Source organism: Mirounga angustirostris, unplaced genomic scaffold (assembly GCF_029215605.1).
Source record: "Mirounga angustirostris isolate CCGP_5_RB_7025 unplaced genomic scaffold, mMirAng1.0.hap1 SCAF_8, whole genome shotgun sequence".
NCBI classification, from domain to species: domain Eukaryota; kingdom Metazoa; phylum Chordata; class Mammalia; order Carnivora; family Phocidae; genus Mirounga; species Mirounga angustirostris.
Genome location: NW_026991716.1, coordinates 97924821 through 97946352, shown reverse-complemented (window position 1 = coordinate 97946352; position 21532 = coordinate 97924821). Strand labels below are relative to the sequence as shown.

The 21532-nt window shown below is 39.3% G+C and overlaps 1 long non-coding RNA gene across 1 annotated transcript; it reads left to right on the top strand.

The window, feature by feature from the left end:
- Positions 1 to 1069: 1069 nt before the first annotated feature.
- LOC135365496 (uncharacterized) lies at positions 1070 to 10772 on the top strand. Its single transcript, XR_010413434.1, has 3 exons — positions 1070 to 1614; positions 2588 to 2721; positions 10148 to 10772. It is a non-coding gene; the product is annotated as an uncharacterized LOC135365496 (long non-coding RNA).
- Positions 10773 to 21532: the final 10760 nt, after the last annotated feature.

Here is a 21532-nt window from a genome sequence, read left to right as displayed (position 1 = left end):
GAACACACATCCCTGTAAACAGGACTAAAAAGAGAGAAGTATACTTAGATTACCCAAGATCAGGCCTTAACGAATATGGAGGAGAAACCCGTGGCTAGCTAGACAATGGTAAATTATTGTAGGATAAAAGTGAAATGTTGTTTATTTTTGTTACACTTCATGTTGAAAAAAAATTAGGTCTCTTTCTCTCTCTTTTTTTTAAGGCAAGATACGTAACCCACTGTTTCTCAAAGTGTGTTCTGGGAAATATCAATTCTGCCAGATGCTAACTAGAAACCAGTTTTTCAGTCTCATGGCCAAATATGTTTGGGAAATATTATTACATAAGGCTAGTCACATTTCTGCACCCCTGGACTTCTTAAGACCTTAATAAACAGGCTCTGTGACTCCCCAGTGGGGGAGATAGCTCACATACACTCTCCTTTCTCCATGAGGTCATTTTTAGGGCCAGTGAAACTACTTTGAGTTAGCCTACTGGAGAGCCACTTATCAGATGCGACTTATCCAGGCAGATTATAGGATCAAGACAGCTAACAAAAGAACTATGCTTTCCCACTGAAACCATTGGCATACAAACACCGACAGGATTCTTCATGGCTAAGTCTAGAAGTAATTTATACCTAAATTAAAAAGTTTCTAAGAAGTTATCTAGAACAAACGCTTCTTAAATATGAGGTACTGGTTTTGTGTTCATAACCACTCCCTAGAAAAATCAACCTTTTTTTTTTTTTAAAGATTCAGACCTTAATTTTCTTTTCTTTTTTTTTTTTTTGATAGAGAGAGCATGTATAAGCAGGGTGGGGGGACAGAGGGAGAGAGAGAGTCCCAAGCAGCCTCCATGCTCAGCATGGAACTCAACACAGGGCTCCACCTCCCAACCCTGAGATCATGACCCAGGGTGAATCAAGAGTCAGACGCTCGACGGACTGTGCCACCCTGGTGCCCCATAGAAAATCAAGCTTTGAAACTAAAACTCTAAAACTGACTTGAAGAACTTACTGTCCCCTCCTTGGGAGGAAATTTTCGAGAACACAGATGATGGCTGAGGATGTTTCCAGACCATGAAGGCAGAAAACAGGAATTAGCATGTGTAGTGTAAGAGCCTGATGTTAAGCTTTTGATTGCTGTGGCAACCATTTCAAAGACTTCCATCTTGAATGAACTATTGGCAGCTGCGTGGCATGGCCACTGGCAAAACAACCAGATAAGGAACAGACCACCTCAGGCGTTCAGTTCCCCTTTTACAAAACCCTCATTAACCTACATAACTGACCACCTGAGTGATTCTGCGTATTCCTTTTCATGCCCTAATTCCAGTTTTTATGTTTCTAATTTCCCCAAACAGAGTGAACCTGCAAAACCCTCCAACCCCAGGAGAGGCAGAGACCCCAGTCAGCACTCCCTCCATCTCTCTCTGTGACTGCACTGTGTGGTCCACAGGTGTGTTGTGTACTTCCAGGACCTAGGAGTAATAAATCTTGTTCTTCAAAGTTCCCTGATGGTTTTTTCCTTAGGTGCATTTTGCAGTCATGATAACCTCAGGGACCCGTCTAGCCACACTGGCTTCAGTTGGGGAAATGTCTGTGGGAGCTCGCCTGCAACACTATGGTCCAGGTGAGTACCCCAGGCACTTCTAGCTGATAGTATTACCAATAGGCTGAGATCGACAAAACAGCATGGTGATAAATAATATGGTTTAGGAACTCTCTCTCTCTCCATAAGAGTCAGTCCTCTTTGAAAGCTAACATTTTCAGCCCCCCATTCTGGGGCATATTGTTTGGGGCTGACATATGGATTTCCAAGTTCCTCTTGGTGCTTGGCTAAAAAGACTTTTTCCCTGGTGCTGTATGCCATGCTGGGCTCAAGACTCAACTGCTGGGGAATTTGCAAACATAGCTTTATATGCCAAAGGAATAGAACTTGATGGTGTCCAAAGACAAATGAAGTGGAAATTTATTTTAAAAATTCATTATTTAAAATATTCTAGGGGCGCCTGGGTGGCTCAGTCGGTTAAGCAACTGCCTTCGTCTCAGGTCATGATCCCGGGGTCCTGGGATCGAGCCCCACATTGGGCTCCCTGATCCATGGGGAGTCTACTTTCTCCCTCTTCCTCTCCTTCTGCCCCTCTCCCTGCCCCCCACCCCACCACTTGTGCTCTCTCTCTCTCCTTTTCTTTTGTAAATAAATAAATAAAAATCTTTAAAAAAATAAAATATTCTAACTCAAAAGCAATGATAATTAAGAAGCATTCAGAAAAATCAGGCAAATGTGCCCTCTAAAACAATGCAGGAAGGAGAATTCCACAGGCATCTTCTTCTCCCAGTTCTCCCGATGGGACCTTGGGAGGCATAAACACGGCTTAGCTTGGAGAAAGGGTGACAATCCCAGCTAGGAGCACCAAAAGAGGCTGTGGAAGCTTCTTTCTGGGCCCTTCAGCAGGAAGCTGCAGAGAAAGACCATGTTCCCCATCATTTTAAAGGCCCTAAGTGCACTACCAGAAATTCACTGGAGGAAAAGCCAGAAGAGTCACCTACATTTTCAACCTTTCTAATTTCTCACTATAGTTTTCTGTTTTTTCCCTTCCCAGGTCAAAAAATATAATCTAAAAACAAGATGGATTGTAGCAAAGGACGATCACAATTAACTAAAATCATGACCATTTCCAGTACTCATAATGTCATTCTTGAAGGCACTGAGGCTTCGTCTTACATTTTGCCAGAGGTTTGTGCTATAGAAAATTGTTGGTCATATAAAATTTTAATTTTAATTTTGAATCAGAAGGAAGAATTTACAATGGTAGAATCATCACTTTAAAAAAAGTAATGCTGGCTAAAGGGGGAACAAGGGAAGAAAAAGATAGTCACATTTTTAGTACTAAAAACAACTGTGATAAATGTTATGGCTGAAGATTATAATTCTGTCTAATATCTTTAAAGGAAATTACGAGAACACTTGAATACTTTTGCTTATCAGTTGCCATTGGTTTTCTAAATGTAAAGACTTGAAAGGCTGCTGATATCTAAGAATGAACAATGCAAGTATATTTGAATTTCCACACATTTCACACTTCACCAAGTGAGTATATTTCGTGTGATGACAACTCAGGTCAAGGAATAAGGAATACTCAAATTGATGGACCATTTGATTTTAAGTGTAAGCATAACTTAAGCGAGTATGGACACATTTCATAATTGTTTTTATATCACCAAGAAGTCCTGAACTCAGGCTTTGGTAAGTAAGTGAGCAAGAGACAGAGAAAGGCAAGGTTTAGGGTCCATTCTTCAAGGACCTTATGGCCTAGCTGAAGGAAGAAACACGAGTCCGTGGAAATTACTTTTACCTTGTGTTGTTTGGTTTTGGTTTGGTCTGGTTTGGTGGCCTTTCAGGGCCTATTAACAAAAAGAGTAAATGTAAAAGGCAAGATGAATAATAATAAAGATCAGTTTACTGATGGAGTTCAGAGGCAAGAGGAAGAAGACCTCATAGCAGTGGTAGGATTAGAATCTGACATTAAAGGATGGATAAGACTGTGGTGATTGGAGGGGACCTAGCTGACCCACTGCACATGAGGGAGAAGGAGAAGGGCATGAAGAAGATTGCAGCAACATTGTGGCTCTAATTCGGGGCTGGTGAATAATATCATTTATTTAGAGCCAAGAATTTCTGTAGGTGAGGGAATAGAGAGCCATATTTCTGAAATAGACAAATGAGGCTGGTTATGGAGAGTCTAAGTGCCAGACCAAATTTGAACTTTATAATGTAAGACTTCACAGGTTGGGGGAATGATGACATCAGTTGTTTTTAGGAAGAGTGAGTGCTATGTGGAGAGGGAGGGACGCCCAGAGGCAAGAAAGACAGCTGCTAGTCTCCCGGTGTTAGCTGACAAGCCTCTGGACTGGTGAGCCAGGGAGTGGGAGTGGGAGAATGGGAAAGATACAGAGACCAGAACATAGCTGGAAGTGGGAGAGACAGAAACCAATGATGACTCCTTCTGAGAGGCCCGTGGGCTGGCTTGTTTTTTTGTTTGTGTGTTGGGTTGGTTTTGTTGCCTTTCGGGACCTTTTAGAAGTTAGTTTCAGTGCATTTTCGCCATGAGTTGACACATTCACTGGATCTTAGGGTTAGAAGGATAAGATCAAGTAACTTTTGAACAGGTCTTCTGTTTTTAGTGATGTTTGTTCACCCCTATTTTACGGACATGGTTCTTAGGAACCAGGGACACTATGAAGAAGTCACATTTGTAGCAAAACACCAGAAGCCACTTCTCTGGGCTTTGAAAATGCACCCTGCCACGTTGCCTTTCCCCAGCAGAGGAGTTATCTGAGCAAAGATCTTAGGTTGATTTTTTTTAAACGTTGGGAACATCAGTATCTAATCTTTTATTACAATAGCTTAAAACAAAATTAAGATCACAGCATGTTCAGCTACATAGTTCTGTTCCAGTGCAATGCTTTTGCAAACCAAAAGAATTGGAGGACAGTTTTCCATCTCCAATACATCAAATGAATCTATCATCTATCTATCTATCTATCTATCTATCTATCTATCTATCTATCTATCTATCATCTATCTATCATCTATCTATCTATATCTATATCTATATATATAGTTAGCAATTTCATGAAAACTTAGCTTAAGCGTATCTATCTACCTGTCTCCGTAAAAAAAAAAAAAAAAAAAGGATGTCCTAATCATTTCTAAATGAATCCTTTCTTAAAAGGATAAAATAAATAGCTCAATCTCCTGTAAGAAAGGAATGTGTGAAGTAAGCTCTGAATTTCTCCAAGGGCTCTTCACAGTGCTGCTATATTATTACAACTTCAATATCCTGTGTTAGCAACACTTATTTAACTTGTTACATTTTAGTTTTATGGGAGAGCCATGAATGTAAAAGGCACATAAAAACCACAGCCAAATGGCTGACATCTGACCTTTAATCCTCTCTCAGACTCTCCTTTAGAAACACACCACTTCTTCTACACACACACAGTGAGTATATCACCTGCTCCTTAATTTACTAAACATCGTGGTATTGCTTAAGAAAAGAAATTGCATACTTTCTTGACCCTGGTTTCCTTCCTCACCCCCCCTTTTTTTGTTTTTAGCACTTATATTATTTTTTGATGTTTGGTCCTGTAAATTGCCATTATTTTTGTAATTAAAAATTAAGGTTGGAGCCTCAGGAAAAGGTGTCAGAAGGTGACTTATTAAACTGTAAGAAGACCAAGAAGGAACTAAGAAGTTTGTTTTGGAACTTGAAACATCATTATCACAAATAATATGGTTCTTAATTCTTACTAACATATAAATAATTATCTGACCTGAACTTAACATATATATATATTAAATATGTATATTTATTAAAAAAATATGTATGGCAGAAAATAAAATATAGGCGGGATTAGCAGAAAGGGACTTCAGTAGAAGCCTATCTACCCATCATTTGGCAGAAATAATGGCTGAGGATTTTGGAGGATGTCAGTTGGCCACTTAGGGTCGGAATTGGGACCAGAACAGTTCTGCACTCCAACACCACTCCCTTACAACTGTACCCCCAATCACGATACCTCTGTCAGAAAGAGAATACTGTGCCTTAAACATACAGAGTGAAGAAGAAAGGTCACACTGTTCATGGCAAACCAGAAACTAGATCCCATCTTTGAGGCAAAATCTCTTGATTGCTGCCCCTGTTTCACAAACATGCAATAATGTATGGCCCCCAACAGTCCTCCTCTGACTTGTTTTGTCTTCAGGGGATGAGAACGGGCATAAAATCTGGAAATCTGACCCAACTGAGTCAATAAAAAGGCTTTTTGTCTGTGAACCTGACCACAAGCAATTCAATGTCACACTGATTGAAATAGCTGATTGGAAAGATTTTTGTCAGGAATACCATCCCCCTTTTATAGAAATAAACAGTTTGAAACAAAATTGAAGTAGCAAGACGGAATCAACTGCCACTTCAAGATAGTGCTGTCTACTACATGTAAAGGTGTTTATTTCCTCACGACGAAACATGTGTTATCTCTTCCATAATATCCCCTTAAATCCACTGTTTGTTTTAATCAAAAATACAGTAGGAAAAATTTTTTACAGAATGTCTCAGCACATTGTAACTTAATAGTTCGATTAGTTAAAAAAATTTTTAAAAAACACCTTAATTTTGTGTTTCTAGCAGATGAATATTTATACTCTTAATTTCAGGCAGTGTTGCATTTTTATTTACTATATTAAAGTTCAAAAGAAATGAGTAATTCGACTTGGAGTTTTATCATTTATTCTTTAATGCTAACTAAAGAGAGGCACTAACATTTTTTAAGAAGTGCTTACTATGTGTGTATTGCATTTCATTTCCATACTATCCTTCCCTAAGAATCATTCATAATGTTTGACCTTTTAATAACTGACTTCAATTCAAATAAGAAAAAGTAGTGGCATTAAACTATATTCAACATTTATTAATATAGCATTTAAACTCAAGGAAAATGCCAGACTCTAAAATTCTGACAATGGAAATTTATCCTAATCAGCCTTTGTCTCTGCCCTTGTGAAAAATCGCAAGAAACTGGTACATCTTCTGTGTTAAATAATCTGAAATATAGTAAGTAGCACCCAGCTGTGAAGTCAAGTCTTTTCACCATATTTACTTTTAATTAAAAAAAAAAATAGTATGGATCCTCTGCCTCTCCAACTTAAGTATGAGAGGATCAACCATGGAAAATATGTATCATTACTACGGACTTGGACAATCTCATGAAGAGGGAAATAAAATATAAATTGTTTGGTGGTGGTAGTGGTGTGGTTATTTATCGTTGGCTTAAAGTTCCTCCTGTAGGATCCCCATAAATGTCCCAGTATTAATCTTCAACTCCCTCTGTAATTGCTTATATATATATTTTTAAGATTCTACTTCACTTGGTAAAAACAAGACCTAAGGCCCTCAACCTTCTAAAAGCAGCATGGGAAAGTGATTCCGATGAAGGTCTTGATTAACACACTCTCTTTGCAGTTCTCTAACAAGTCAAGCATTTCCTGGAAACCCGCCCACAGATTGTGGGACTATTTTTAGTTGCTCACCTCCCTGTAAACGCAGCTATTAGATATCCAGATATCCCTGCTCCTTTCAGGTGCAGTAAAATAGAACATAAAAGGGTGTAATTGGATGATTACAGCTGAAGACTGTGAGCAGGAGCCATAGGGTCTCTCTTTTCCTAAGAGCTCTGGGATACGCCCCAGAAAGGCTTTTTCTCTCTCTGCAGCTGGTGAAACCTATGCACGGAGCAGGGGCCCCTGACCCCCAGATGCAGCGTCATCTCAGAAAACGCACTGTTAGGGTTGTTTCTGTATACACCCCGGGGAGAAAGGCAGGGAAAAAGAAGTCACATCTTTGGGCAGCTCCCATGCGCCAGGTCCTGTGTATCCATGTAGTTGTCACCACAACCTGGAGAGAGAGGTGGATGTCGTTATTCCGGTTTTACAGTGAGCAAAACTCAACCATCAGCCAAGTTCGCTGACTGCTCAAGGGCACGTGGCTAATGAGCTGCAAAGCCAGGTTTAAACCCATTCCATGTTTTGCCCCTTACACTCCTGCCCTTTTGAGGGGAAACTGGAAAGCAGGCTCTGTCACTGGGGTGGCCGAATAGTTGATTGTCCAAACCAGAACGTTTCTGAGAGAGAAATAGAGGGGTAATAATAAAAACACCCGGCCGACACGGGTGGCCTGTCAGGTCTTGGGCAAACCAGGATTTATGTAGTCAGCTTGTGTGAACTCTTCCTTGCTCACACCAGCAGAGCCAAGAGTGGAGAGAGTTCCCTGAAGAAAGCTCCCTGCCCACAGCTCAGCACCAGAATCCTGCCATAGGTCCCTCAGGCAGGAAGAGAGAGAGTTTAAAAAAAAATTCTTTTGAAGACTAGGTTTAAGTGTAAATTTTGTTGTTGTTGTTGCCCCAAGAGCACCAATTGTGCTGAAGTTGTCTTCAATTCCTAATTCCTTAGGAGCAGTGGAACAATATCTTGGGACTGCCACACACTTGCATTATGGGTATATTAAGATGACACAAAAATATCTAACATTTATTGACTTTTTCCTGTGCACCAGGCACGTGCGGAGTGCTTTACGTGCTTTATCTTATTTAATTTTCTCAAAACTTCTGTGAGGTATATACGTTTATTATCTCCATCTTCCAGGTGAGGAAACAAGGACACCCAGTAATGGCCTGGCTGTAATTCAGGCCAAGGCCTTCCGCTTCCAGCGTCTACACTGTTCGATACGACGCTGTGCCTGCGCCGTGCATGCTGTGTTGGTCTTGGAAATGGTAGAGTTACAAAGCAGTGCATTAGGTTTCCTGGCCTCAAAGCTTTCAGATTACTGAGGAGAGACTCCTTGACATTGCAGTATCTTAACTAACAACTCAGTGTTCGTCAGAAGGCGGCATGTATGTATTTTTGCAAATACCATCAAATGAGTGACACAGATCCCTTTAGCATATCGTGTGATGTGCGGCAAGGTGGCATATACTGGTGGGATATACTGAAATTTGTCTTCTTAAGTATGGATCTCATTCTCTCTGATAGCAAGGAAAGCCTAGCAAGGACTGTCCTGCAGGTCCTCAAAGCCTCTGAACCCTCCCTGCACAGTACCTGGCCCATTGTAGACACAAATGACTCTATTCTGCATCATGATTGAAGTTGTCAATCAAACTGTAGAGCATTCAGAGCAGGGGAAATCTCTGGGGCTTGTAATAAAGACATGGAAGTCTTTACAGAGAATATGGGGTTTGAACTGGGCCTTGAAGGAAGAGAAATAAGTCTTTGAAAAAGTAAATGAGGGAGATGAAAGGTATTCAAGGTGGAAGAAACAAATTAAGTAAGTGAACTCAGATGGGAACTTGAGGGGAAAGCAAAGAGACCAGGATGTCTGGATGGAAACATAGCAAAGCAAGTCTGATCTAGAAGGGTAAGATTATGGAGCCCTTAACTGTGGGAGGTGCTGTTCAAGACCCCCTGTGGATGCCTGAAACTGTGGATAGTACTGACCTGCAGATATACTATGGTTTTTTCCCTATGCATTCACACCTACGATGAAGTTTAATTTTATTGGTAAGAGATTTAAGAAATACTACTAATAAAATAATTATAACATTGTCTTGGAATAAAAGTCACGTGAATGTGGTTTCTCTCTCCCGATCTCTTATTGTACGGTCCCCTTCTTCTTATGAGCTGATAAAAATGCCTACATGGTGAGATGAAGTGAAGTCGGTGATGTCGATATTGTAATGATGTAGCGTTAGGCTGCTATTGGCCTTCTGGTAATAGAAGGAAAATCATCTGCTTCTGGGCCACGGTTGCCCACAGCAACTGAAACCACAGAAAGTGAAGCTGAAGATAAGGGGAGAATAATATATAAGGAATAGTGTTCAAAAGTACTCGTGCAGAGCTGATTATCACTGTTTCCGTCTCCCTTGATAACTGTGAACTAGTTTGGACAGTAGACACTGGAGCAGAGAGCAGTGATGAAAAATGGATTTTCAGTGGCTGTTAATCTCATTAAGCAGTTTCTTCTGCCTTTCCTCAAACTCTAAACATTTTAATCTGTTTATTTTAGGAGAGGGTTTTTAAAATTCAATTTGAAAAGTTTAAGGTTAGAAAGCTTTATGAATTTATGAAGGGCAAAGACTGTATCTAGTCTTTGAATCCTTACAGCCTGTTGCATAGGAATAGTTAACCAAGCATGACATGATCTCCCTGTCAACACTGCGGGGAAAGCACTGTGGACCCCGGTTACTATCCAACATTAGCGGTTCACTAAGGTGGCAGGAAGATGTGGCGTGAAGGTAAGAGTCTAAGTGCTTGAAATCAGTCTGATTGTGATACTCGCAGGACTTTCGAGCTTCTTGAGAAGGGACAGCTACTTTGTGATGACTTCCTGGGGTTACGTGACTTTTAAACCAAAACTTTGTTTAACATTTTGTACATAGGTTTTTTAAATACCAGTTCGTGCGTTATAATTAACGTTTCGCTGTACAGAAGGCACCCTTCCTTATATTTAAGCCATGAGATATAACCATGGTTCCAAAAGCAAATGAAAATAATCTGTAAGTGGAAAAGAACTCTCACAAAACCCATGCATGCTTTTGTTTTGTTTTAGGATCCTAAGCCTGGTGCTGTGTATAAAATAGGGCGCAGTGAAATGCCTACACTTTGAAAGGATACATTTAGAGATGATAGCACAGTAAGAAATGGAGATACTGTGCCAGTCCAACAGGTGGAAGAAGCCAGGGGAGAAACATGCTGGGAACCGCTGTGGCGACCACCGGGCTGCCTCTAGGACCTGAAAGTGGCTCCTGGCCAGTAACTAACAGGAACATGAGGACCTCAGTCCTACAACCATAAGGAAACGGCTTTTGCCAACAACCAGCAAGGACTCCAAGTTCCAGATGAGAACTGCAGACAGGGCTGGCACCTTGTTTCAGCCTGGTGAGACTCTGAGCGGAGAATGTAGTCACTCCATGCCAAGACGTTGACCTACAGAAACTGAGATAAACTTGAGATTTTAGAAGCCACTAAGCTTCTGATACTTTGTAATGCAGCCATCAAAAACGAAAACAGGCCATGTTGTACCTTTGCTTTGTCTTGGAGAAATGAGCTAACTCATACAAGGGTTTTTCTCAGATACATAAAATGTATTCCTTGAAGTGCAAACACTTGATGGATATATATTATCCATTTATCTGCCTTATTAAATAGTACTTAGTACACTGCCTAATATTTAAAGAGTCTAATAAATATTTGTTGAATGAAGTATACTTGCTTTTTCTTCATTACTCGGATTACTTAACTTTATAAGCATCCATTATTTTTTTTTAAGCTTTTATTTATTTATTTATTTGACAGAGAGAGACAGCAAGAGAGGGAACACAAGCAGGCGGAGTGGGAGAGGGAGACAGATTTTATTTATTTATTTGACAGAGAGAGAAAGGAAGAGAGAGAGAGAGAAAGCATGAGCAAGGGGAGGGGCAGAGGGAGAAGCAGGCTCCCCACTGAGCAAGGAGCCCAATGCGGGACTCGATCCCAGCACCCTGGGATCGTGACCTGAGCCGAAGGCAGACGCTTAACGACTGAGCCACCCAGATGCCCCATAAGCATCAATTATTGACTGGGCTCTGTGATAGATTGTGTGACCAGTTCTCCGTGCCTGCTTCCCTTCACTGGGAGAGGGCTATACTTCCCTGCTCCTTGGAAATGAGGCTTGTGATTTACAAAAGGAAATAGTAAGCAGAAGCAATGTGGTCACTTCCATGCAGAAGCTTTAAGAATCCTTTTGTGTTTTACTGCCCCCTCTCTCCCCTCTGCCATGGTCCCTAGCAGGTTTCAGGTCCCTAGCAGAGCCAGCTCCTACATGCGATATGACTAATCAGTAAATCTTTCCCGTTCTAGGACACTGAGGTAATAGGGTATTTTGGTACTGTGACATAAACTAGTCCATGTTAACCCACATAATACTGATTCCTTCAATGGTAACCAAGAAGTGAATATCCATCGGCCAGGCCCACTGAAGCATGTGTCTCTGACTTCCTCTTCTACCAGATGGAAAAAAGGCTCTGCTTTTAAAGTGTTCATGTGATTAGGTCAGGCCCACCCAGATAATCTCCATTTTAAGGAGAGCTGATTTGGGATCTTAATTACATCTGCAAAAATCCTTTGCAACAGTAACTAGATTAGTAATTGATTGAATTTGGGGAGGGGGGATGTGTAAACACCACAGTCTGGGAACCTAGGAGGCCCCACTGAGAATGGTGGGTGTTGGTATGGCTTGCCTATGGCAGGACTGATGAGACGGGGCCTGTTCTGGTGTCATTTGGTTCTCCCGAGAGTAAGAACTGGAATTATTTGGAGAGGTAGCTAATTTAGGGCATTCAGTGACTAGTAAAACCCTAGTTCTATGCTTCTTCTTCTTCTTCTTCTTTTTTAAGATTTTATTTATTTATTTGTGAGAGACAGAGAGAGAGAGGGAGAGCACAAGCAGGGGGAGAGGCAAGCAGCGGGAGAAGCAGGGGTCCCACTGAGCAAGGAGCCAGATTCAGGACTTGATCCCAGGACCCTGGGATCATGACCTGAGCCGGAGGCAGACACTTAACGACTGAGCCACCCAGGCATCCCTGGTTCTATGCTTCCGAACTGATTTTCCTAAGAACATAATCCCTTAAATGCTAAGAAAGTTACTACAATAGTCAGTTCTGGTAAGAAAGAGACAATGTTCTCAAATTATGTAATTGGGGAGAGTTAAGGGCTTTCTTTTTTTAACAAAGTTGTGGACAGAGTTTAGGAAACCATCACAGATAATGTGGTGCCTCTCCTGCAGCAGAAGGGGGAAGACGAGGGTGAGGCTGGAAACTTGCGAGTGGGGAGCGGTGTGGAGAGGGACGCCTGTCAGGAACTGTGGCCTTTGGTAGAAAGATGCAACCAAACCATGGAAACTGAGCAGGGAAGTGGTGGGGAATGAATAGCTTGACCTCCTTTTCCTCCCATGCTCTTATCTCTAGCCAAGAAGGCAAAAAAGCCTGTTGGTCCAGTCCTTAGAGGTCAGTTTCCTGGGGCAAGAACAGCTTGGAAAAAGGTGGAGAGCAGATCTAGAAGGACAAGTAAGAGATAGGTAGCACAGTTACCAAAGACCTATTTCTGGGCTGTGGTCAGGGTCACAGGTTCTGTTGTAGATGAAGTGTTTCTTTCTCATCTGTGCTTCATAGAATGTTTTGGCTAGCTTGCTTATAACTTACAACCTACTAAGCACAATCATTAACATGATTGTCCTTTCTGCTATTTTGAGCTCCCTGAGACCAAGGAGCTGTGTCTTACTCATCTTTATGCCTACAGTACCTAAGTGTTTGGCCCATAGTAGGTGATTAACAAATGCTTGTGGAATTATAAATATATGAAGTCAATGGTAAATGACTACTGAAGTCCCAGAAATCAATTTGGTGATAGGGGCATAAACAAATGCATACTATTATGGTTGCCTCTAAAATGTTCTATGGCATGTGGGTTGATAGAAGATTCACTTACCATTGCTATAAATCTTATACTATGAAGATTTGATGTTCCTCTTTCATTTTCTACTTAAAAGTCATCAATTTCAGGTCATCCTACACATTCCATTCTACAAGCACTAAAATCTGTCAACACAGAAGGAACAGTAAATGCAGGTTGAAAGAGACAGCTCAGAACTACCAGTAATCAAATTGCAGTTGGCCGTCAACTAAGGTTGACGCCTTCTCATCGTCACGTGTGATTCTGGCTGCTAACAGGGAGTGGAGCATGCTTAGTCCATGGAAAAACTGTTTTCTTCTATCTTACTTTTTGACATTTTCAAAGCACTAAGTACGGGTAAATGTGGTCAGCTTGATTTATGATAATTGTTTCATACAGAATCACATGCTGAAGAATTGCAGGGACTGACAGTCTGGGGAAAAATATAAATGTCATAATTTTGTTAATTGTTTTAGCATGTGTTTCTTCCACATGTCTGAAAGCAACTGTAATTGAGGGTTGTGGTTTCTGGGGCCCAGCCAAAAATACAATGTGACTAACAACTGAGGAAAATATCATGGGATATCATGTGTTAGAGGATCTTTTATCTCCCCCACCCTGCTTAGCCAAAGTGAGTATTTTCCAGTATTTAAGTATGTTACTGGAGTATGAAAAGAAGAATGATAAAAACTAAATGCTTGGACTGGTATTTTTTATCCGATAAAAATAACATATAAAACACACTTTTCAATTCTGTGGCTATTTCATTCCATCCTGGAGTCCTCTATTTCAAACACTGGATTTGGGGGGGAAAAAAAACAACAACAGGTCTTTCCATTCTTTAAACATTTCGATGATGATAAGGGTTTTTCTCGAGCAAACAAATATCAGGAAATTCAAATACTGGTATGAAACCATAATCTCCCTTTACCTTGTTGCTCCAACACATAATAACTCTATTGAGAACTCCTGAAACCAGTGGGTGATCTGACCCAAAGGCTTCATATACGATTTCTTATTTTTATGACAGGAATTTTGTGATTTCAAGGCAAGGTTGAAAAACACCCTCTTTCCTCTCTTAAGCAAGTGATCAGGTTGCTGCCTGAACAAAGCAAAAGGCTGAGCTCACATGGCACTGCGAGGAGCTCTCTTGCAAGCTTCCTGGTTTGGGATGGACTGCAAATGCTATTAGTATATTTCCCAGGATTTAGGCTCCTGAGAACTGTGCAGTAACCGGATCTTTGAGCAGCAAGCATCTGGTAGCCAGAACCACACCAAGTCTTTCCCATATTATGCAGCAACTTCTGCTGGTTTGGTGGGTGTTCTCTCATTGTTTTATACTATTCCTTCTCTTTCTTTCCTCAGATGCCTGGGATCCACAAATATTTTTCTCACATTCAGAATTGACTGTCCTTGGGTGACTAAATTGATCATCCATGGGTCCAGAAGGTCATAGGAAGGTGCTGCTGATGTACATCCTCTCCATTTCCCCCAGTATATCCACCTCTCTTCCACCATCCCTGCGGACGAGCCCCACAGCTGCTAACTGCAAGCTGCAGGAACAAACGGAAAGTCTGTCCTGCCAGTGGCTGGAGGAAACTTTCCAAAGTGCTATTGGGAATAATGTCAGACAAGAAAATCAAATTGCAGGGAGCAGGGGAGGAAAGGAAAGCCAAGATAAGGGTTCTAGCTTCTTTAGTGAACTGGGTAAGGGCTGTGAACAGCCTGGAATGTTATGTAGATATCTGCATATATAATTCTATATACAATTATGATTATTACTATTATTTCTGAAAAGAGAGTCTAAAACTTACATTTAGATACTCAAAGGGTTTGGGTAACAAAAAAATTTAAAGAGTGATTACTGTGAAGAAAGTGGGTTTAGCTAACTTAAATTTTAAAAAATCAAGAGAGAAGGAGGAAGGAAGGACAGTAAGAAAAAATAAAGGTAGGACAAAGAAGAAAATAGGGACAATAGGAGAGAATAACACTTTACCCCTTTTATCAGCTACTTAAGACTTGGCCTCCTGAGATGGTCTGCAAGGATGCCAGTATAGCTAAATATCTATCTGATTTAGAGATGAGAGAATGAAGGCATACAGAGTTTAAACAATGTGTGCAAGGTAAAATGGCTAGTAAGTATCCACACTCAGCTGTGGGAGGCTGCTCTTAATCACTGTTCCAAACCAATACACTCTCTTTCTCTTTCCTCATGTGTTTTACAAAATATATTTTTTTGTAATGGAGGGTAAAATTACACACCAAAATGTTATTTCCGGATGTTGTGATTATGGGTGATTTAAAATTTTCTTCTCATCTACAATTTTATGTGTATTTGTAATAACCTTGTCTTTATTATGTAATAAAAAGAATAGTAATTTTAAATTATTTTCCCTTTTCTAGAAAACCAGTGATCAGATTGTTAAATCCCTCAGGAACAATTACATTTCTACTGAACTACGGATATCAAATAAAGGCCATGAGCAAGAAACTTGGAAGAACTTGGTATTGATTTATCATTGTCATTATATAGTGAAATGGTGACTTGTTCATAGTAACCAGTGAGATAGCTTGATAAAATCAGTGAATAAAACACAATCCTAACAAATGGTAATTTTAATGTAAAATCATAATATTTGTTCAATTAAATACCTTTTATTCTTCTAATGGATGCATTGTTCCCCACCATTACCACATTTCCTGGCTGTGTCCATGTAGATACAATGAAAGGGAGACCCAGGCCATTTACATGGTAACTTCTGCTTTGAAAGTTTTCCAGGTAAAATTCATCTTACTGGAGATCTTCAGGAGTTCAGTCCATCATTTGCTTATTTACTACAATAGACTGAAGACAGTTGCTTGAAAAAAACAATGCTCATTTTTCCATTAGTTATCTTTTAAGTCACACTGTGTGTAGAAGCTGAACAGTTCTTCTTTGAGGCAGGGGTCTTAGTCAGGCTTCTTTTCTTTCCACAAAGGATTAGGAACTGAATAATTATCCCTTCTCCCAAATCCTAGAGTGGAGGATGCTCCCTCAAAAAATAAACTCAGGATATAGACTTCTGACTCTCACTGTAGACTCTAAATTCTCCCTCTAGACTCCAGACACTCCATGGAGAATACAAATTTGAATTGCCTCCAGTCCCTTCTCCCAAAGCCCTGATGGAGAAGTGACTATGTGGGGGGCCATTGAAAGGCAATTTCCTGGCCACTCAAAGTGTATCACCCATGTATCAGGCTGGATAACTGAAAAGAGGTTCCACTTGGTCCATATTACCTTCACCCCATTCAGAATTACTTTTCCCCAAGTTCTAATGGCACATCTTCCACTTTTAGTTGAAAGATACTATGAAACTACCTGCAGAGTTTCTGTGTGTCATCTTTCTTTCTGGTGACATCTACTACTTAGACTGGACTACATAGTGCAAACTCTTACATGATAAATTTTTTCAGAATTAGCACTAAGAATTTTTTTTCTTGGATGAAGTGACCTGTTTCTTTCTCTCTAATGATAATGATATTTGTGGAGGATAAAGATGAGATTGCGTGGCTTTAGAGGAAGGCAAGATGGGTTTCTACTAAAATTATCACAGGGTTGCCAGTATTCTGGAGTTGATCAGACTCAGTGAGGTCAGCTTACTCTGATCAACCTTCTGAAAGTAATTCCTAATCTGCCCTCCATCTGGAGTATGCTCTTTCTGCCATCTTTAAGTTTGCTTAAGAAACATAAGAGGTGGAGCCAAGAGAGATGGACAATATTAAGAAAAATTTCTTACAGGACCTGGTGCAGTATCCTGGCCAGAAAACATATTTCAAGACCAAGTTTTCTCTCTCTTTCCTTCCAGGATGGTGCTGGATAAAACTGCCAGCTTTTGTGACATTAGCCTTCTCTTAACTTGGTGTGGGAAGAACATACCCTTTTTATTTATTTATTTATTTATTTATTTATTTATTTATTTATTTATAAAAGATATTTACTTATTTATTTATTTGACAGAGAGAGACACAGAGAGAGAGAGGGAACACAAGCAGGGGGAGTGGGAGAGGGAGAAGCAGGCTTCCTACTGAGCAGGGAGCCCTATGCGGGGCTCGGTCCCAGGACCCTGGGATCATTACCCCAGCCGAAGGCAGATGCTTAATGACTGAGCCACCCAGGTGCCCCGAACATACCCTTTTTAGCAATAGAGTGCTTCTGCAAGATCAACACAACATAATTTTTTAGGATTCCTTTGAATATATCCAATAACATTATAGATTTGCTTCATTATGTAGAATTTCAGTTCACCTTAATTGAAGTTTTAGATATTCCAGAGTCTTCTGTGTGTGTATAAAACCCCCCACAGATATATATGGACATATATACATATTTCACAGCTGACAGATCACACTGACTATTATGGATTTCACTAACAACACTCAGAGGGCAAACTTCTTTCAAAATTGGGGCATTGGGAAATGCACATCAACAATTTCCTCATTACTACTAAAAAGACTGTGTAAGTCATTTTATCTCTTTTTCCTTCCACTGCCCCAAACAAAAAGAAAACCAAAAATTACAAGGAATTAAGGTTAGACCGTGGAACTAGATGGGCCCTTAGAGCCTCTGTATTCATGATATTTACTCCAGTTTGGCCTTAAATATCTGTTCTTAGTTACATTTCTAGAAATACAATCTCACTTTTTACTTTCATCTTTTTTATTGTTTTTATTTTTGTGAGTCCTTTTAAATCCTTTGTGGACAGAGGTTAGGCTAACAACATAACATACAGGCAAACACACAAATAAACCAGCTATTTTTCTAGCCCTTCTGTTTGGTATGTGGATTTTTTTTAGGTTTTATTGAGTAAAACCAGAAATCCCCACTTATGCAAATTTTTTAATCTGTAAACTGAGAGCTATCGCAAATTTTATAGTAAAATATAATTTAAATTTGAGCAAAATTATTAGAAGTTTAATTTTGCTCTCTAGAATGTTCAGCATATGGAGTAGTCTGGTAACTATTTTGTTTAAGTGAGAGTTGTCTTTAATTGTAGGCGTAAATCATATACATATACATAGAATATATAGAGGATATATGTAATGCATGTATGTGTATGTACATAATAGAAGTAGATTTTACAGTAAGATCTATACAGGTTTTTATAGTTGTTCCAGGTAATCAAGGCATTGGCTAGAACTGGGAGGGAATTAATCTTCTGAACTTTTACATTCTGGTTTCAATTCCAAATAATTAGCGGTTCAATATATTAAGCAGATGCATATGATATGCTATGTTCTACACAAAGTAAGCAAATAAAACAGCTACTGTGTGCGTCTACATAGATATAAATTCTTACACTCATTGTTTTGCTATCTATTAGACATCAAATAGGATGGCTTTCTTATGACCCATACATATAAACCTCAAGTTCCTCTTGCTTTTCTATTTCCCTCAGTCTCAAGGTTCTGATTATTTCTAAGAACTTCTTGAGAAGGTATTGGGAGTAGATAATTCATCACATTCTTTCCCAAGTATGATTCTGCGAAACAGGGGAGGGGCCAATGACCTAAAACTGTTAACAAAAACACCATTACACATTTGATTTCATTTTCTTCCTCTCTGACAGGAAACTGGGAAGGGGATCTTATTCTAACAGTAAAGAACAAAGTCATTTTTTTGGGAGGATTTACATATATCACCCCGCAATTTTTTTTTTCCTAGAAGACTGCAATCAAGACACAAAAATGCACAATGAGTGGAGTGGATGAGCAAATTTGTGTCATTAATTATATATTTCAATACAGTTTAATTTTGAAAATAGTTTTATGGACACTATAAGTAAATTACAACTGAAATAAATTATATTGAAGATGCAAAGAACTTTAAAAATATATATGTGATCAGCTACTTGAGAAAGGAATGAATCCAATTAAAAATGAATAACAAAATATGATGGCAGAAGGTCTCATCTTGATGTCTATTCTGAAGCCATTCAGATCACTTAAGACCAGTGAACACTGGTCCAGCATCTAGGGATGATGCTTGATCCACTTTTCTGAAAAATTTATTCCATAATTTCACAACTTGGATTAATGGGACAGTAATACCAATGAAGAACATGAAAATTATATCTTTCCTTATAGCTAGGAATAATGGTTATAGCCATTTAGAGGATTTTCAGTGCTGATGACTGGGTCCTCAGAAATTTGGGACCCATCCTTATCCTTTGTGCTTTCCCCACCAACAAAGTACATACTTAAACATATGACCAGCAGAGGAAGTCTTTTGGAGAAAAAGCATGACAAAATGATGAAGACATTGGCAGGAGAGGGTCATGTGTAGACAGCACGGCCAGAGTTTTCCATCTCTAAAATCAGATAGATGTGTGCTCATATTTCAACTATGTCATTTTCACTGATTTTGACAACACTTTTTAAAAAATAATTGCTTCCCTAACTTAGCTTTAGACTTCTTAAAGAATAGAAAGAATTATTTTTCTCTTGAGTCATTGGACAACTACCCCACGCTGATTCAGAATGCAAGATATGCTTGGTGTTTACTGTATATGTTGCAGAAAAGCTCCCCTGGTATTCTAGCCCCTTTACTAAAACTATTCAAGAAAATATCACTAATCAAAGGAACTCAAGAAATCATCCATACTGTCATCATTCAAGCATTAAGGAGCTTATTAGTATTTGCTAAGGCATCTGTCTTCCCAGATTTAATACACACCATGCTGGCACTGGAAAAAATAGAAAACACCTGGATAACCTAGAGGGCATGGACACATAGTTATACACAATCCTTAACTCTCTGAGATGGAGCTACTTGTATATTACTTTACATACTCATAAGGACATATGTAATAATTAATATGAATTAAAAAGGAATCAAAGAGGAACTGTTCTGGGGCAATGCTGAGGAGGGATCTATGGCTCTCCCAAACTGATAGTTTGTGGTCATCACCATTTAGGAAAAAGCAAGAAGCAAGAGTTCACTAAGGACTCACACTAACCCCTACACTGATCCAGGGAGCAAGCTGGGACAAAAAGTATAATATTTTCTCCTAAAAAAAGAGAGGAAGGATAAATTTTTTTTCCAGTTGATAAAATTGAGAATTTGCTATGTCCAAAGTACTCTGTTAGACAATCTGGGTGGTACAGAGTTGTGTAAAACTCAATCCTTTTTCTCAAGAACTTAATTGGTGGATGTGACAGAGTCCCAAATAACTATAATTCCAGATAAACCTGGGGGTAAACATCAGTTACTGGTTAGAAATTCAAAGGGGAGGATGACTCTTAGATTACTCTTATGAATATGGGAACACTTGAGGAGGTAAGTGACATTTGAACCAGACCTTCAAAGATGATAAAATTTGGAGAAAGAAGCAGAGGAGGAAAAAAAAAAAAAAAAAAGCACCTTCTCAGTAGGGGGGCACAGCGAAGACAAAGGCACAGGGCAAAGACATTCGGGGTCTAATTAAAAAATGACAAGTTTAGTTTTCTTCAACAGGGGAGTTATAAGATGGGACTGAAAGAAAAGTTAAAAAGATAGATTTTTTTGAGAGCATAAGGGGCATTGGATGTAAGGCCAATGAGTTTGTTCTTTAAATTAATAGGGAATCATCTTTAATAGGGAAACATTGAGGTTTGTAAACCAGGAAAAGTCATGATAACAACCAGTGTTGTAGTCTTCAAAATTTGGATGAGGTATACATATGGCAGTGCTCCTCAACTTTTTCTGCATTGTCGCCCCTTTAATAAGGAGGCTTCTTATATATATCTGCCTGATTATTCTACAGATTTCCTATTTGGTCATGTTCATCGAGAGGTGATCTATTACATCTTATTTCCATCACTGGCCAGGATATTCTTTTCTTATCTTCTTTAATTTCCTTTGGTGTGTTTGAGCCTTGAGTAGCTGTTGAGATAAAGCAATCCAACATCATTGGGGTACTTGGTGAATATTTATCACTGGAGTGAAATTGCAGAAAGCTAACTTTCCTAGTTTTGAACTCAAGAGCTGTATAATGTTTGAATCAGATTTTTTTTAAAAAAGAAGTTACCATTATCACAAAAAAAATCATAACAAACAGCAGGTTGCAAGCATATTTAGATCATTCTTACTGAAGAGAATAAACATTTATTGCCAACTGTGAAAGGGCAGATTTAATGACTGATGGAAAAATCATGCTGCTTTGTCAGTTCACATAAATAATAATTCATCAAAGAAACATGTGTTGATGAGTGCAGCCTGGTTTGAATTTAAACCACAATGCATTCTTGAGAAATAGCTGAAGTACCTGAGCCTCGTTTAAAAATCTCTAGCACATTATCCAAGCATATAAATAATCCTTCCTAGGTCATGTAATGAATCTTCTCAAAAACATCAAGAATATTCATGCTCAGGGATGAATAGAGGCTGTCTATATTTACCTTGAGAAAAACACATGTGGATGCCCATGAACCTCTGATGAGTACTTAAGAAATATGATCATAGTTCACTTTCTCAATAGGTGCTCAACAA